This window comes from Loxodonta africana, chromosome 9, assembly GCF_030014295.1.
Source record: "Loxodonta africana isolate mLoxAfr1 chromosome 9, mLoxAfr1.hap2, whole genome shotgun sequence".
Lineage (NCBI taxonomy): Eukaryota > Metazoa > Chordata > Mammalia > Proboscidea > Elephantidae > Loxodonta > Loxodonta africana.
In genome coordinates, this window is record NC_087350.1 from 7119414 (window position 1) to 7128684 (window position 9271).

A 9271-nucleotide genomic window follows, 5' to 3' on the forward strand; every position below is an offset into this window, starting at 1 on the left:
CATACTTAATACATGTTTTCAAGAGAGACCAGTCTTTGTAGAAGGACATCATGCTTGGTAAGGTAGAGGGTCAGTGAAAAAGAGGAAGACTCTTGATGAGATAAATTGACACAGTGGCTGCAACAATTGTCTCAAACATAGCAACGATTGTGAGGACAGCGCAGGACTGGGCAGTGTTTCCTTCTGTTGTACATGGAAGTGCTATGAGTCAGAATCAACTTCACGGCAACTAACAACGGCAGCCGCAACAACATACATAATAAATCACAAAGGGGGCACAGTCATAGCTATGTCTTCTTCTGCTTCTTTTAGTTTCTTTTTATGCTTTTGGTAATCTCTTCCAGAGTTAATTACAATTGTAGGTGATGAAATTGTATAAGGGTCCACTTCAATGTTGGCACTGCTTTGAGCATGGTCTCTTCCTTTATTTCAGTTCAGAATTAAGACTTAATTCTTATTTTTATAGTCCTCTCCCAGAAGTATTTTAACTTGTAGAAATGATCTGAAGATAGCCTTACGCTTTATAATAGTGATCTACAGCCAGGCTCTAGCTTCTCCGGGAACACTACAGGACGAATTTTGTAAATATATTAAACTAAAAGACTTTCTCTCCAATGAGTTTAAATACATTTTATTTTTAGACAACCTACACAACATGTTTTTTTTTTTTTTCCTTAAAAGGCAATGTGTCTACTCCAAATAAATCAAGGTCAAAATAAATGAAGAGCTCGAGATGACACCAGTCTCATTTATCTAAATCCAGTTGTGCGGAAGAAAAGCAGCAGTCGGTTAGGATGACAGGTCCAAATAATTGCCAAGTTTATTAACATTTCTCCATTTCTAAGTCACCCTTAAAAAAAATCACATATGGGGTCACAGCATCCTCCTGGTAGGCCAGTGGAACAAGCATACCATCTGGGTTCATGTTTGAACCAGTGAACAGCTGATAGTTTTCAAAATCAGAAAGGATGTGCTTGTTTGTTCTGTAACCCCTGTCATAAAAGCCTTTACTCTTCCTGGTCTCGAGTCTTCCACTTTGCCTTTGAGTGATTTCCTGCAGTCTCTGATGTTCTTCTCGTCGGCTCCTTTTGTGAAGCTGGTTTCTTGCAAGTGATGGCTCATGACAACATCGACACCAGTGTTCACTGCACTTTTGGTTCTTTCACCATTGGGACCTTCAGCTGAGGCATTTCCACCAGGGAGTGAATCACCAATATTATTCTCTGTCCCACTGACCATCTTCCCCTCCACTTCCAGGCACAGCCTGCCCTCAATCTCCTGGATCCTGTAAATGTTGGAGAACATCTCATCATGGCTGATGAAATGATGATGCTGGCTGGAGATGATGGGCAGCACTAACTTAGCAGGATCCTGAAGCTCGAAGCCAGTGTGATGCAGAATGGCACTTGGGGGCCTTCTTACACATAAACAAACACCTTATGGAATTGATTTTCAGGATTTGAAGGCTTAGGATCATGGTCTCATGGGACAACTCTGTCAATTGGCATTATATAGTTCATAAAGTTTATGTTCTACATATCCTAGTTTGGTGAGTAGTGTCTAGGGTCTTAAAAGCTTGTGAGTGGCCATCTAAGATACAAATATTGGTTTCTTCTCATCTGGAGCTAAAAGGAAGAAGGAAACCAAAGACTCAAAGGTGAAACTAGTCTACAGGACTAAGAGTCTACATGAACCATGGCCTCATTTATCCTGATACCAGAAGAACTAGATGGTGCCTGGCTACCGCTAGTGACCATTCGGATCAGGGCCACAATAGATGGATCCCGATAGAATGTGAGAAAAATGTGGAACAAAGTTCAAATTCTTAAAACACCCAGTCTTACTGGACTGGGTGAGACTAGAGGACCCTCCGAGACTGCTGCCCTGAGATACTCCTTAAACCTTGAACCAAAACTACTCCTTGAGGTCAACTTTTAGCTAAATAACATATTGACTCATATAATAAAGAAGAGTACCCATGATTACCGTGCACCTTTAAAAATCATCTCTATGATACCAAATGGTCAACAATTACTCTAAAGCAAAGATGAAAGGGTAAGAGGACAGGAAAACAAGATTACTGGAAATGAAGCGTTGAGACTGAAATTAATAAGAATGTTGACACATTGTGAAAAGTGAACAATTTGTTAAAATGGGAACGTAATTTGCTGTGCAGACTTCTACTGAAAATACAATAAAATATTATTAAAAAAAAAAGTAACCAGTCTCATAAGCAACAGCATGCTTATTTAGGACATTCGTTTCCCCACTGGGTTTTCTTGTTTCTTAAGTGGTCTTTCCTGATAATTTCTTCCCTAATAAGTTCACAAAGTTTCATACTTGATCACTGCTTATTTGTGTATTAATTTTGTTTTTGACAGGCGTGATCCAGAGTAAACACGTGTTGAAGAAGAAGATAGAAGATAGCTGCTGTTGAGTTGACTGTAACTCGTGGTGAATTTATGTGCAACAGAACGAAATGTAGCCTGCTCCTGCATGGTCCTCACGATCACTGGTATGTTCGAGTCCACCACTGTGGCTACTGTGCCACTTCATCTCACTGAGGGCCTCCCTCATCCTGGCTGGCTTGCCACTTCACCAAAAACAAGCCTTTCTCCGGTAATTGATTCACTGATCCTTTCTGATGACATGTCCAAAGCAAGTGGGCTGCACAATGTTCTGTTGTGATCTGTAAGGTTTGCATTGGATAAATTTTGGGAGTAGATCTCCAGGCCTTTCTTCCTCATCCGTCTTAGTCTGGAAGCTCAACTGAAACCTGTCCATTATGGGTGGCCCTGCTGGTATGTGAAATACTGGTGGCATAATTTCCAGAATCATAGCAACAGGCAAGTTACCACAGTACAAACTGACAGACAGGTGGTGATGAAGAAGAAACGAGTGTCTTATTTTTCCTTCTGTCCTGGACCTTCAGAAACAATGATCCTTACCTTTGTGCTGAGGCACAACAGAATTTTTTTTGCCCTGCATAGAGTCCATCTGGGATGTCACAGCCAAACACATGGTGAAATCCACGGGTTGCCTTTAATGGCTCTCTCTTTGTGGCCAGATTTACAGGGCCAGACTCCACTATTTTGTTGTTCTGTATCTTCCAATTATGGGTGGGAGGGTGTTGATTCTTCCTGCCATAAATAGAAATTGTGCTGTGACTATACATCCTACATCCAAATGTTCAGGAAAGTGTAGCCTCTTTATTTTCTATACTAATCACTATACATAGTATTATACTTTGTAACTTTGTACTTCTTCATAGCCCACCGGGAAGCACGGAAATTTGTATTTACATATCAAGATTCCTCCCATCTCCATATCATTAAAGTAAAAAAGTCTAATTTTAAGGTGAATGTTTAGTTTTTCAAAGTATCCACGTCTTCCCTTTATCCTCTGAGTAGATGAGAGAGTTTACTGGGAACTTGTTGGGAGAGGAGACGAGGAACAAATCTCGGATCTGTGTGGGGTTCTATGGTCTTTTCTCTGCTACGTAATGACTCCTATGGTCAGTCACTGGGTTGATATCACCTGAGGGACTAGCTTTTGGGGATAACATTTTCTACTGAAGACCACAGTCTATTGTTTGCTTCTGGTTCTCACTGTGACTTTTCATTCTGAAGCCAGACCTCTATTGGTACACTTACCATCTCAACATTTCAATATTCTACCACCCTACCACCACTTTTCTGTACCAGATAGTACTTTCCAAAAAAACAAAAACAAAAAAAAAGGCCACACCAATATGTATCAGATCCCACAAGCTCTAAGAAGAGTATGGGACTCTCTTTCATTGAGAGGTAGTGTCTATGTTGCCTCCACTGAACCTGGATGAAACATCTAACTGCCTCATCCAACAGAATGTGGTTGAAATGACACTATGTGATCTCCAAGGCTAGACCATAAAAGCTGTTAGAGCATCCACATGGCTTTCTTTATCTCAGAACACATTCCTTGGAAGCCCTGAGCTGACATAAGAAATACATTTACTCTGAAGTTACCATCCTGCAGAGATCACGTGGAAAAAAGGAGATACACCTAAGGTACCCCACTGGTCCAGTGCCCAACTGTTTGATGTGTGAGTGGGCAAACTTTCAGATGAATCCAGCTCCCCCAGTGTAGCTGAGTGGAGCATGGATGCTCTATCCCCACCAAGTCCTGCCCGGATTTTAGATTTGTGAGCCAAATAAATGCTGTTGTTGGCTTAGATCACTAAGTTTTGAGGCAGCTAACATTAATAACTAGAACACCTTCCAGGTGGGCACCCATAAATTTCTGAGTCCCCAGGACTCCATGTGCAAACTTCAGGGACCGGTCCAGTTGTCAGTCACTCCAGTACTTCCTTTTTCCATGTTATTCCACAGCTCCCAGGAAACGTAAGAAGTGGTAGCATACCCATGACCCTGATGTTCCTGAATTTCTCCACATTTTTCTGGATGTTTCTGATATCTCTTGAATCCTGGGTTCTGTCCCAGAGAATAGTATCGAGGACACATATATCTGACTGCTTGCGTTCTTATGTCAAATATCTTCCAGATCTTTCTCTTCCTCATTTACATGACATCCTGGACTCTTCTCTCACTTTGTCATAGAGCAAATATAGCTCAAACTTAAAAGCTTTGCTTTTGATATGCGAAGGTAGATTTTTGGCTTGTATAACCCCTTTTTACCGCAAAGTCTTTCTTTTTAATTTATTGTCCCACTAGGTACTCACAACACTCCGTCTCTCAAAAATGGGCGATAGCTTTGCTATTCTAATTGGAATCTGGCTTTCTGCGGGAACAATAACATCTATTGTTTCAATGGGTTGGGGCCCTTCTCAGGGAAAAAAAAAAATTCACAGGACATGAAAACACAACTAAACCATTTCAGACAGCAAAGTCCCTATTACAACAATATAGACTTTTTTTGGTAAAGTTGATGACTTTTTTTTAAACTCTCTATGCCCCTTCCTTCAGAACAGAGGAACTGCAAAGTCCACCAAACCAAGACAATCACCTAATGTAACTTCCTTGGACATCAGAGATCTGAATCCTGGTGTGAAGAGAGTGACAGTCACATAACCATGGCATCTGCATGGTTGATACTGAAGCAATATCATCACAACTCTCAGGTGTAAAAAACCCTCAGACACCATGTGGACTTTGAGCCTTGAGGAAGACACCTTGACAGTGTTCTTGCTCTACATGGAGAAATGGCTTTCACAAGACCTTCATACCTTCCTTTCCTGCCTGAGGTGAAATTGAATTTCACAAGTCCTCCTTAGACCCGACCCATGGGATTTCCCAAACTTCTGCACTGTGGCCTCTGAGCTCTTCTCAGTAACACACTCCTCTATCCTCCCAACTCTGTCTCCCAGGACTCACCTCCTGACTTTAATAGAATCCTGTTTGTCTTCTGTGGACATACCTCCTGGAGCCTTCTTAGGTGGAGCCTGAGCAGGTCTTCCTCACCTTGTGTACCTCATGGAGAGGAAGTAGGTTTAAAGTTTTTTTTTCCTCATTGTTCTCCCTCACTTCCAAAGCCTACTGATTTCAGGCTCAGGCCATTCACCAATATCACTGTTCCCCTAATGTGTGGCTATTAATGTTGTCCTCCCGGTCACTCCCCGACCTATCCTTGTCCCGTGAGCATTGATGTCGATGGGCATCTGACACATGGCCTCTCTCTCCTCCAGCTCTTCATTGTCAACATGGCTGCCTCCTTTTGGCCTCAGCACGCCACTGCCATGGTTCTGTTCTTCTCTGTAGATGGTTTATGGAACCACAGAAGCCAGTGTGACTGAAGCTGAATGAATAATGTAGAGAGTGAAAGGAGATAAGGCCAGGGGCCTCTGCAAGCTGAATGATGCAGGGCCTTGTAGACCCAGGTGCAGGTTTGGGTTGTATACCCTATGTGCAATAGGAAGGTTTTAGGCAAATAAATGATATTATCTGGCACAGGCTGTAATAAGATTTCTCTGACTTCTTCGTTGGGACCAAATTACAAAAGGGTAATAACAGAGGCAGACAAAACCTGTTTCCATCTTTTAAGAGTAGTCCCTGCAAGAGATAAAGGAGGCTTAGAAGAGACAGAACGTACTGCATAAACCAAGGGCTCAACCTGGGCTTTTCCTTCACTACAGCCCTCACAGCTACTCCGTTGGCAAGCACTGTGAATTCTGCTTTCAAATATGTCGTCACACTGTAACTCTCCCACCTGCACTGTCACCACCCTGGTCTTGGCCACTGTCACCTCCTGCTTCTGCATTCATCTTCTAAAAGGTCTCCACGCTCTTCCTTTTTTTCTACTTTCAATTTATTTTTTCTTTATTTATTTTTGCAGCCATAAAGATTTTCTTAAGACATGTCTGTTTAAGCCACACCCCTGATTATGACCATTCAATAACTTTCCGTTGAACTCAAGATAAAATTCAACCCTTACTCTGCGCCTCATAGTTCCCCACATGTTCTGCACTTCACCTACTATCTAACCTCATTATCTTTTTCCCCCTTGTACAGCCACTCTGTTCTGCATCAGCTCTGAAAACAAGCAGGTTCTGATAATAAGCTTGGGGCACTTTGTCCTTGTCCTTCCTTCCTCAAGGATGCCATTTTACCTGGTTTTTAGCACATTAGCTCCTTTTCAGTCTTCAGGTAATCACCTCCTCAGAGAGGTCAGCCTTGCCTGGTACATCACAAATCATGACTCCCCCACCTATGCCGTTATTTTCTATTACGCAGCTCCTTTCACAATTTTTAATTGATTTATCTTTTTTACTTCTTAAAATTCTGCTTTCCACACACATTCGTAAGGGCTATGTGTGAAAGAACACAGATGTTGTTCATTGATTCATCTCAATTCCTAGATTTCTTTGCCAGTTAATAGATACTTGTTACTTTTTCTAAAATAAATGAATAAGTGAAGAGCTGCTGGAAACTAGTTCATATTCCTGGTGTTCTATTCTTTGTCTCCAGTTGTCTCTCCGTATGGGGATCCTCAATAGCTATGCATCAGGTTTTCTCTGAGCCATGGGAGATTGAAGAACTGGCATCACTCTGTACTTCCCAACAGTCTGCTCTGGAGGCCAACCTAATAATCGCTTTGGTGTTTAGCTGCCTCTCATAATCCCTCTCTCCAGTGACCTCCTTATTATCCCAAACAGCTGCCGAAAATGCAGTTACCCTGGCTCAGCTTTGCATTAACCACAGACGTGCTGGAGGAAGAGCTCACTAGGAACCACTCACAAAAATGCTGAAGTTATAACTTAGGGGGGTAGACAGCACTTTCCATTTAGGCTTTCTCCTGTGGTTTACAAGGCAATATTTTGAATCTTGCACAGCAGGGCCTTTATAATCATCAGCAAGTGGAAATCCATGCAGCATCACTGAAGAACCCCAAACTCAGAATATTAGGGAAGGCCTTGATTTTCCAGCAGTGATGCTTTGTAAGCTTGTATTAGCAAATAGAATCTGAACACTGCACACCACCTGGATAGATGCCTGAGAGATACCGACAAAGCCACTAATATTTCTTCTTTAGAACATTTGTAAAACTCCAGACTCCAGAAGCAGCTGAAGAAATTATCAGGTGAAACCTTCACAGTGGAAAATCTTCATTACCCCTCTACTAATAATTTGTCCATTGGATGCATTGCTCAGAGCCCCTCAGTAAAAATAAATAAATAAAACACGTACCCTAAGTGGTGTCTGTGAGCTTTGGCCATCCACAAAAATATGGAAAATACACGTCAGGAATTTTAATAGTCAACCTGGTGGCTAATAAAAAATAAAAACATAGTAGTGTTCTGACAGGGCATTGACAGTCAGTATTATGAGTGGGCTACATGACTCATCACTCATTGTAAGTTAGACCTCAGAACAAAATTACTGCCATGATAGATATAAAATGAAATGCAGACTGAGAATATGCCTCAGAATTAAATCTGTAAAGCATGTCTCTCTCTGCAACATCCTTACTCCCACACACACTATTTACTGGAAACAAAGGCAAGTTCAGGTAGAAGGAATGTTTTTTTTTTCTTTCTTTCTAAACAAACAAAAAGAATGGCTGGCAATGGATGGAAAAAAGGTTTCTTTGACGCTGTTCCCTTCAAGAGTTAAAGGGAAGCTATTTAAACTCTCAGATGAATATTCAGATTCTCCCCCTGTGAAAATTTTAAAAATCTTTATTCTGTCTGTGGGTCTTTTTTCATAATCAATGGCCTGAAACTATTAAAAAAAAAAAATTTTTTTTTTTTTTTTGACCAGTTAATTATTGTGTCTAGCCCCAAATGGAATCAGAGGTTGAAGAGAGTAGAGACCAATGGCCAATTCCAGCTGGGTCTTGGGAAACCAATCCCCACCCAGCAAAAAGATTCACTGTTCTGTTCTATTCTTTGTTTGGTCATTTCCAATCTGTGGAACATTAGGGTAAGTTGCTTATACTGTACAGCCCTCAGTTTCCTCATCTGTAAAGTGAATGTGAGCAGAGTTCCTACTTCATGGGTTATTATGAGAATAACATTAGCTAATGCATGTACTGCGTGAAACAAAGCTCCAAAAACATAGTGTCATTCTTCTCAGTTTTTGGAGGCCTGGTGGTACAGTGGTTAAGAGTCGACTGCTAACCAAAACATTGGTAGTTTGATTCCACCAGCCACTACTTAGAAACTCTGTGGGACAGTTCTACTCTGTCCTATAGGGTTGCTCGAAGACAATGTGTTTTTTTTTTTGTTGTTGTTGTTGTTTGTTTGTTTTAACCTTGGCCAGGCTGAACCAACTTCCCAGAATTTCCTTCCTAGTAGGTTTCTGGATAGGGGAAGCAACAAAGAATCAAGGAACATTCCCTTGCAAGAGATGGAGGGTGGAGGGACACAACTACCGCCACATCTTCTTCAAGTTATTCAACCAAACATTAATGTAAGAGCTGCTGTGAAGAGATATTCCAAATATTATTAATCTCTAACCACTTGACTGTAAGTTAATCAAAAGTAAGATTGTGCCTGGTGGGGCTGACTTAATCAGTTAAAAGGTCTCTAAAGGAGAATTTGGGCTTCCCAGATCTAGAAAATCCAAATAGCAACTGGGTCTTCTATCCTTCTGGATTTTCCTTCCTGAAAGCTGCCTTAAACAACAAGCTTTATCTTGGGCTTGGGGGATCCAAATTGCTCATGATCTTCTGTCCTGACTTCCTGTTCTTGGATTTTAGACATGCTTAGCCAGATTCCACAACTTCATAAACCAATTCCTTACAATAAGTTCCTTTATGAATGTGTGTGTTTACG

The 9271-nt window shown here is 41.3% G+C and overlaps 1 pseudogene; it reads right to left on the reverse strand.

The window, feature by feature from the left end:
- Window positions 1-686: 686 nt before the first annotated feature.
- LOC100663087 (translationally-controlled tumor protein-like) lies at window positions 687-1314 on the reverse strand (annotated as a pseudogene).
- Window positions 1315-9271: the final 7957 nt, after the last annotated feature.